Here is a 10435-nt window from a genome sequence, read left to right on the forward strand (position 1 = left end):
AAACAAGATATTCCATGACAAAACCAAATTTACACAATATCTTTCCACAAATCCAGCTATACAAAGGATAATAGATGGGAAATACCAACATAAGGAGCAAAAACTACACCCTAGAAGAGGCAAGAAAGAAATCTTTCAACAAATCCACACAAACCTAATTCCACCTCTTACAACAAAAACAACAGGAAGTAACAATTACTTTTTCTTAATATCTTAATATGGAAATTAATATTACCAACATACCCTAATTGATTGAAATCCAAAAATATGAGAAATTAGTTTTTACACTATACTATGGTTTTCAGAACAGCTTACATATTTTAAAAGTATTTATATACCCAAAAGAAATGTAGACAATTAAATTGGGAGGGGGGGTTGTAAGAGAGCAACAAAGAGTGAGACTGAATGCTTTGCTTGATGTTTGTAACTCTTGTATCAAATTACCACAGTAAGAGCCAAGATTTTAAGCTCTACTAAATACAAAACAAACAAACAAAAACATTTTATATATTTATGTTCATTTAAGAAAATATTAGTAGTGATGTATTATTTTGAGATATATAGTTAATACATTTGGAGTTAGTTAAAATTAATATTGAGAAAAACGTATGTATTTTCAGTATTGCCATAAACTCATCTCGGTATCAAAGACAAACACTACCTCGGAGTAAAGGGCTAGAAATCAATTTTCTAAGCAAATGTCCCAAGAAAGAAGCCAGAGTAGCCATTCTAATGTGAGATAAAATCGACTGTCAACCAAAAGCCATCAAAAAAGATAAGGAAGGACACTTCATAGTCATCAAAGAAAAATCTACCAAGAAGAACTCTCAATTCTGAACATCTGTACTTCAAATGCAAGGGCACCCATATTCCTAAAAGAAACTTTATTAAAGCTCAAAGCAGATACTGTACCTCACACAATAATAGTGGGAGACTTCAACACTATCAATGGACAGATCAGAGAAACACAAGCTAAAGAGAGACACAGTGAAACTAACAAAAGTTATGAACCAAATGGATTTAACAGGTATCTATAGAACATTTCATCCTAAATAAAAAGAATATACCTTCTTCTCAGCACCTCATGGTACCTTCTCCAAAATTAACCATATAATCAGTTACAGAACAGAACACAATAGATATGACAAGATTGAAATAATCCCATGCCTCCTATCAGATCACTGTGGGCTAAGGCTGGTCTTCAATAACAACAAAAACAACAGAAAGCCCACATACACATGGAAGCTGCACAACACTCTACTCAATGATAACTTGGTCAAGAAAGAAATAAAGAAATTAAAGACTTTTTAGAATTTAGTGAAAATGAAGCCACAACATGCCCAAACTTATGGGACACAATGAAAACAGGGCTAAGAGGAATACTCATAGCTCTGAGTGCTTCCAAAAAGAAACTGGAGCTAGCATATGCTAGCAGCTTGACAGCAAACCTGAAAGCTATAGAACAAAAACAAAAACAAAAAAAAAAAACAAAACAAAAAACAAACAAACAAACAAAAAAAAAACCAAATATACCCAAGAGGAGTAGAAGGTGGGAAATAATCAAACTCAGGGCTGAAATCAACCAAGTAGAAACAAAAAGAACTATGCAAAGAATTAACAAAACTAGGAGATGGTTCTTTGAGAAAATCAACAGGATAGATAAACCCATAGCCAGACTAACCAGAGAGCACAGAGACAGTATCCAGACTAATAAAATCAGAAATGAAAAGGGAGATATAACTATAGAAACTGAGTAAGCTCAAAAAATCATCAGATCCTACTACAAAAGACCATGCTCAACAAAACTGGAAAACCTGGATGAAATCAACAACTTTCTAGGAAGATACCAAATAACAAAGATAAATCAGGATCAGATAAACCATCTAAACAGTCCCACTACCCCTAAAGAAATACAAGCAGTCATTAAAAGCTTCCCAATCAAAAAAGGGCCAGGACCAGATGAGTTTAGTGTAGAGTTCTGTCACAGACCTAGTACCAATACTCTTCAAACTAGTCCACAAAATAGAAACAGAATGAACACTACCCTATTTGTTATATGAAGCCACAGTTAGACTTATACCTAAACAACACAAGGCCCAACAAGGAAAGAGAACTTTAGACCAATTTCCCTTATGAATATTGATGCAAAAATACTCAATAAAATTATTGCAAACCAAATCCAAGACCACATCAAAGCGATCATCCATCATGATCAAGTAGACTTCATCCCAGGGATGTAGGGGTAGTTCAATGCATGGAAAACCATCAACATAATCCACTATGTAAACAAACTCAAAGAAAAAAACCCATATGATGTTGAAAAAGCATTTGACGAAATCCAACACCCTTTCATGATAAAAGTCTTAGAAAGATCAGAAATTCAAGAACCATACCTGAACATAGTAAAAGCAATAAGCAGCAAACCAGTAGCCAACATCAAACTAAATGGAGAGAAACTTTAAGCAATCCTACTAAAATCAGGAACTAGAGTAGGCTGCACACTCTCTCCCTACTTATCCAATATAGTACTCAAAGTCTTAGCCAGAGCAATTAGACAACAAAAGGAGGTCGAGGGGATACATATAGGAAAGGGAGAAGTCAAAATATCACTATATGCAGATGATATAATAGTATACTTAAGTGGCCACAAAAATTCCACCAAAGAACACCTACAGCTAATAAACAACTTCAGCAAAGTGGCTGGATATAAAATTAATTCAAACAAATCAGTGGCCTGCCTACACTCAAAGGATAAACAGGTTGACAAAGAAATGAAGGAAATCACATCCTTCACAAATATCATGAATAATATAAAATACAATGGTATGACTATAACTAAGCAAGTGAAAGATCTGTATGACAAGAGCTTCAAGTCTCTGAAGAAAGAAATCAAAGAAGATCTCAGAAGATGGAAAGATCTTCCACGCTCAGTGATTGGCAGGATTAATTTAGTAATAATAGCCATCTCACCAAAAGCAATCTATAGATTCAATGCAATCTCCATCAAAATTCCAATGCAATTCTTCATAGAATTAGAAAGAGCAATTCTCAAATTCATTTGGAATAACAAAAAACCCAGGATAAGTGAAAACTTTTCTCAACAATAAAAGAACTTCTGGGGGAGTCAGCATCCCAGATCACAAGCTGTACAACACAGCAATCATGCTAAAAACTGCAATGAATTGGTGAAATGACAGGCAAGAGGATCAATGATATAGAACTGAGGACCCAGAAATGAACCCACACACCTATGGTCACTTGATCTTTGACAAAGGAGCTAACACAATCCAGTGGGAAAAAAGACACCATTTCAATAAATGGTGCTTGCTGGTTCAACAGTCTGTCAACATGTAGAAGAATGCAAATCAATACATTCATATCTCCCTATACAAAGCTCAAGTACAAGTGGATCAAGAACCTCCACATAAAACCAGATACACTGAAACTAGTAGAAAAGAAAGTGGGGAAGAGCCTAGAGCACATGGGCACAAATGAGAATTTCCTGAACAGAACACCAATAGTTTATGCCCTAAGATCATGAATTGACAAATGGGACTTCATAAAATTGCAAAGCTTCTGTAAGACAAAGGACACTGTCAATAAGATGAAATGCCAACCAACTGATTGAGAAAAGATCTTTACCAGTCCTACATCTGATAGAGGGCTAACATCCAATATATGCAAAGAATTCAAGAAATTAGACTCCAAGGAATCAAAAAACCCTATTTAAAAATGGGGTACAGAGCAAAACAAATATTTCTCAACTGAGGACTACTGAATGTATAAGAAGTACCTAAAGAATTGTTCAACATCCTTACCCATCAGGGAAATGCAAATCAAAACAACCCTGAGAATCCAACTCACACCATTCAGAATGGCTAGGATAAAAAACTCAGGTGACAAGCCAGGCAGTGGTGGCGCACGCCTTTAATCCTAGCGCTTGGGAGGTAGAGGTAGGTGGATTTCTGAGTTTGAGGCCAGCCTGGTCTACAGAATGAGTTGCAGGACAACCAGGGCTATATAGAGAAACTCTGTCTCGAAAAACCAAATAAATAAATAAATAAACAAACAAACAAACAAATAAATGATAAAAATAAATAAAAATATTTTAAAAAAAAACTCAGGTGACAGCAGATGCTGGTGAGGATGTGAAGAAAGAGGAACACTCCTTTATTGCTGGTGGGATTGCAAGCTGGTAGAATGACTTTGGAAATCAGTTTGGTGATTTCTCGGAAAACTGGACATAGTGCTACCAGAGGACCCAGCTATACCTCTCCTGGGCATATACCCAGAAGATGCTCTAACATATAATAAGGACACAAAATCCACTATGATCATAGCAGCCATATATATAATAGCCAGGAGCTGGAATGAACCCAGATGTCCCAAAACAGAGGAATGGATACAGAAAACTGGTACATTTACACAATCATGTACTACTCAGCTATTAAAATCAATGAATTCAAGAAATTCTTAGGGAAATAGACGGAACTAGAAAATATCATCTAGAGTGAGGTAACCCAATCACAAAAGAATATACATGGTATGCACGCACTAATAAATGGATATTAGTCCAGAAGCTAAAAATACCCAAGATACAAATCACAGACCACACGAAGCACAAGAAGAAGGAAGACCAAAGTGGGGATACTTTGGTCCTTCTTACGAAGGGGAACAAAATTCCATGACAGGAGACACAGAGACAAAGTGTGGAGCAGAGACTAAAGGAAAGGCCATCCAGAGACTGCCCATCTGGGGATCCATCCCATGTAGTTACCAAACCAAGACACTATTGTGGATGCCAACAAGTACTTGCTGACAGGAGCTTGATACAGCTCTCTCCTGAGAGGCTCTGCCAGTGCCTGACAAATACAGAGGTGGATGCTCTCAGCCAACCATTAGACTGAGCACAGGGTCCCCTATGGAGGAGCTAGAGAAAGGACCAATGGAGCTGAAGGAGCTTGCAGCCCAATATTAGAGGAGCAACAATATGAACCAATCAGTACTCAAGAGCTCCCAGGGACTAAACCACCAAACAAAGAGTACATATAGAGGGAGCCATGGCTCCAGCAGCAAATGTAGCAGAAGATGGCCTTGTTAGACCTCAATGGAAGGACATGTCCTTGGTCCTGGGAAGGCTTGATACCCCAGTATAGAAGAATTGCCAAGACAAGGAAGCAAGAGTGGATTGGCTGGAGGGAGGGTGTGATAGGGTGTTTTCAGAGGGGAAATGAGAGAAGGGGATAACATTTGAAATATAAATAAATAAAATATCTAATAAAATAATAAAAAAGAATAGTTCTACCCCAATACTCAGCTATACCGCCTCTGGGCAAATGCTCAAACATGCTCCTCCATACCACAAGGACACATATTCCACTATATTCATAACAGCTTTACTTACAATAGCTGGAAACTGGACACAACCCCGATGCTCCTCAACAAAAGATAAAGTAACTGTGATTAGTCTACACAATGGAGTACTACTCAGCTATTAAAAATAAGCGAATCATGAAATTGGATTTCAAATTTCAAATGGATAGAACTAGAAAAGATCATCCTGAGTGAGGTGGCCCAGAACCAAAAGGGCATGCACGATATGCTCTCACTTATAACTGAATATTACCCATAAATTGCAGGATAGCCATGTTACACTGAGCAGATCAAAGGTGCCAAATAACAAGTAAGCCCCAAGGGAGGAAGGTTGAATCTGTCTCAGAAGGGGAAATTAAATGGACAATAGAAGTTGATAGAGGAAGGCAAATGAGTGGAAAGGGAGTGAAGAGGAATATATGGATGATCATGAAGTGTAAGGAGGGGTGAGAGGGCTCAGAGTGAGAATGAAAATCAGCAGGACAAATACCTGTGAGCAGCTGGAGACCTGGGATGGGGAAGGCTACCTAGAGTTTATGGGGGTGACCCTAGTTAAGACTCCTACTTCTGGAGATATGGAAGCTGACTTGGCCATATCCCACAGCTGAGTAGGACTTCCAGTACAGGAAGCGGGACATCAACCCACCCACAGAACCTTTAATTCAAAATTTCTCCTACCTACACTATGCACAGGGACAAAGAGAGGGCAGAGATTGAGCAGATGAACAACCAATGACTGGCCAAACTTAAGACCTGTCCAACTCCTGACACTATTCATGATACTCTGCTATGCTTGCAGGCAGGAGCCTAGCATAATCTTCTCTTAAGTGGCTTTGCCCAGCAGCTGATAGAAACAGATACAGAGATCCACAGATCCACAGCCAAACATTAGATGAAGTTCGGAAGTCTTGTAGAGGGTTGTGGGGGGGGGGCTAGAACTGATGCAGCTGAGGGGGTCAAAGTTATACAAGAAAACCTACAGAATCAAGTAACTTGGACCCATGGGAGCTTAAAGAGACTGAACCATCCACTAAAGAGCATGCAGGGACTGGAACAACATCCCTACACATTTATATTAGATGTGCAGCTTGGTCTTCATGTGGGTCTCCTAACAACTGGAGTGGGGACTGTCTCTGACTCTGTGCCTCCCTTTGGATCCCTTTCCTCTAGCTGGGCTGCCTTGTCTCCTCTCACTGAAAAAGGATGTGGTTAGTCCTGCTGTGACTGGATATCCCAATGAAGGGGTATCCAAGGGGGATTTCCCTTTCTCTGAGGACAAGGGGAAGGGGTTTAGGGAGGTCTGTAAGGGTGTGGTTGGGAGGAGAAGAGAGAGGGGGCTATGAGCAGGATGTTCATTAATTAATTAGTTAATTAATTTAAAAAGATTGGCAACAGCTGCTACTGAGGAAGAACTCTCATCCCTCTATCAGCTTAGCTTCTCTTCAGAGAGGGTTACAGCTGAGCTACCCTGCAGAAACACTGGGTTGTCAGGCTTCTTCCTCTTACAGTCTTCCTGATTCCTTTTGGCCAGAATAATGCTAGCATATGCTATGTTGTCTGAGAGCATTCAGACTCTATAAACCTGAAAGTTAAGAAATCCAGGCATGGGGCAATAAATTAGAGCTTCCAGAATGAAAGCAAAATCCTTGCAGAGCTTAGCAGGAACACCTAGCAACAGCCCTGGCAATGCCTCAGGACACACAGCAGGAGGGCGAGTTAATGAGCTTCACCCTCACTGCAGGCAACCTTCAGGATTCCTGAGACTTTCAGTCCTGCAGGAGTTACTGACCCTCTCTGGAGTCTGAGTGCTCCTTCTGCCAGCCATGAGGACTCTCTGCTCTCTGCTGATCATATGCTGCCTCCTTTTCTCATATCCCACCCCAGGTAAGCCTGAGGACCTGCAGCACCTGCTCAGGACTGGGGACATGGGGGCAGAAAACTGGAACAAGGAGAAGCATTGATCTTGGCAGGGATTCGAACCTATGCAGGGGCAGACCAGAGTCCTGTGCTTGACATGGAGGAATGCCTTGTAGGAAAGAGATTCTACTTCATCTTCAGTGAAGCTCCTCACACACACAGAGGCCAGCTTCTGCTCCACAGACAGGCATTCTATACTCACCCAACTCACTAAGAGGTCTTCCCCTGGTGCCCTGACTCAGGGCATGTGCTACCATTCCTCAGACAGTAATTGGGACTTTCCCAAGACATATTCCAGCAGTCAGGATAGGGTTCTATTCCCTGAGGGAATGTTTCCATTCTTGGATGGGTGTTTCTTGTCCAGCTATAGAAGATCCCATGTACTCTGAGCCACTGCAAACTATCAATGACTCATGAGCAAGTGGGTTCCAGTTAAAAAATAAAAGTGAGATATATATTCCCAAACTGTCACTCTGGTGATTCAGATCAAGTCACAAGTTTCTGGTCCTTATTACCCTCATCTGAACAATGAAGTTATTACAGAAATGGAAGCTGTAAAATTCTATGGGTAACTTTAGTATCCTTTTCTCAAAGCATTCACTGTGTGTGTGTGTGCATGTGTACATGTTTGTGTGTTTGTGTGTGTGTGTATGTGTATATGTGTGTGAGTGTGTGTGTATAGGTATGTTCTTTCCATTATATAACTGGTTTCTATGAAAAATCTGAAGGCTGCCCCATGCATGCCCCATGTACTTCTGAAGAAAACAGTGGTGGGGGCATGTGGCAAAGAAGTTCTTTTACCTCATGGCAGGAAGGAGCTAAGACATAGAGAAGAGAATGCAAAAGCACAGATTCCATCCGCCCCCTGTGACCTACTTCTCCTAAACTTCCTAGAAATTTTCAAATTAGGGCCATGAACCAGAAACCAGATCTACAAAATGTAAGCCTTTTTATATTTAATGACAGTTTATATCCAAACCATTACCATATCGTATTCAGACACCTTTGTATGTTTACATCTTTGCAATTCATTATGTTTCACTGCTAGATGTTTCTCAATCTAACCAAATTAACAATAGAAATTTGGGCAGTGGTGGCACACGTCTTTAATCCCACCACTTGGGAGGCAGAGGCAAGTGGATTACTGAAGTTAAGGCTAGCCTGGTCTACAGAGTGAGTTCCAGGGCTGCCAGGGCAATACAGAGAAACTATGTCGCAGAAAAAAAAAAAAATAGAAATTCACCACAGTACTTCTCACAAGAATCTATCTGTACTTCAGGGCCTTCTACTCTATGCTATTGATGTTTTTTAGTTCTGTGCTGATGCCATACTGTTTCTGTGTACTATGAAGTGGCTCTGAGGTATAAATTGAAGGGATATCATAACACCTCCAACATTGTTCTTTCTGCTCACAAATGCTTTCCACATGTTGGAGTCCTTTACAGTCTTGTACGTTTTCACTATTCCTGTGAAGAGTGTCCTTGGGATTTTGATGGGGATGCCTTGACTCTGTAGATCAATTTCAGTGTCTTGGCTTTGTAACATTAGTAAGTGAGCTAACACACCAACATGGAAGATAGTCCTACTTCTAGTGTCCTTTTTTAGTTTCTTTCTTCAATGCTGGAGACCTCCCATGTCATGGCTTTTAACATCTTTGATTAAGTGTATATGAGCCTATGCATAGTTTGGAGACTATTGCAAGGGGGTCAGCAACATTCCAGAAAACAAACTTGAACAAAGCCTCTTCTCTTGACTGGTGATAAATACATAAAACATTTTGTATTTATTTTCTGGCAATCAAGCCATATTAGTGTTTGATATAAATACCTCATTTTATGTCAATTAACTGTAAATGCCTGTCTCCAAAAACAATTACACTCTAGGATACTAAAGGATTGGAACTTCTGAGCAGGAATTGTCAGAGGACTTGAGTCAGCCCATGAATTACCAGAGGATGTGGGTACAATTACCACCTGATGGTTACCAGGTGTATCACAGAGTAATTTTGTTCTATCCTGGATACTGTTGAAGGCTACTCTAGGATACATTCTGTGTGTACTGTGATATCCCACAGAAGGCAGAATATGTACCAATTTCTGAAACCTCTGAAAATTTCCCAAGTCAGTATAAGATGGGAATACACTAATGATTATAAGTTTTGGTAAAAATTGTGATGAGAAGTCTGGAAATGTAGACTGGAGTTAGAAGGACCAATCTGACTATAAAGGAGAAATGGGGCACTTCAGAATAAGTTCCTGGTGCTGTAATGCCTGTAGCATTCAGAAATAGAGTACATGGCATCTTAGGCACAACAGTAAGTTGGAGTAATAGGTATTTTAGGGAAGAAACTTGAGTCTAAACATCGAACTTAAAAGCTACACTTATAATTCTTCTACTCACCCTTGGAAAGTGTATGATTTTATTATCTGTCCTCAAGGTTCAATTCCATGAAGATTACTTGGAAGAGAAATTTGTCCCATTAATTTATCAATCTTATATCCCCCAAAATGTTCTCAAATATTTGGCATTATAGCAATGACTGTAAAGGATGTTTGCTTTCTCTTTGCAGCTGTTGGAGATCTAAAACATCTTATACTCAAAGCACAACTTACACGATGCTACAAGCACGGAGGGTTCTGTTACACTTCCATTTGTCCTCGCAATTCCAAGCTTATTGGTAACTGTCACCCAGAAAATCTGCACTGTTGCTTGCACACGAAATGATTGGAAGTTAAGCACATGGAAGTCAAGTGACAGATGTGTAACTGATATTTTAATAAAGGAAACTTTTTAAAAAAGCTTATCTACTTCAGATCCTTTGAAAACTGTGTTTTGGTTTAGAAAAGATTAAGAATATGCAAGGCTAATGTCTGACTTGGAACAGGAGAGGGGGCGTTCCAGAAATCCTGCCTAGTCCTGAGTAATGATTTGAGCAGCGTCACTCTTATGTGAATTTATTGCCAAACCACATGTGAGTAGTGCAAAAGAACCACACAAGACTGGACAGTGAACACTGCTCTCAGACCTCCTGGAGCCTAACAGAGGGGAACTCTTCCATGCTCTCAAATTTATGTTAGTCTCCATTTGCAGATCTAGGGCTTACAGGGCTTAGGGCAGTAGATTGTGGTTATATTAGAACCTCATT

The 10435-nt window shown here is 39.6% G+C and overlaps 1 pseudogene; it reads left to right on the top strand.

Annotated features, from left to right (window-relative positions):
• Nucleotides 1-7151: 7151 nt before the first annotated feature.
• LOC116104747 lies at nucleotides 7152-10044 on the top strand (annotated as a pseudogene).
• The last annotated feature ends 391 nt before the right edge of the window (nucleotides 10045-10435 follow it).

Source organism: Mastomys coucha, unplaced genomic scaffold (genome assembly GCF_008632895.1).
Source record: "Mastomys coucha isolate ucsf_1 unplaced genomic scaffold, UCSF_Mcou_1 pScaffold22, whole genome shotgun sequence".
Classification (NCBI taxonomy): domain Eukaryota; kingdom Metazoa; phylum Chordata; class Mammalia; order Rodentia; family Muridae; genus Mastomys; species Mastomys coucha.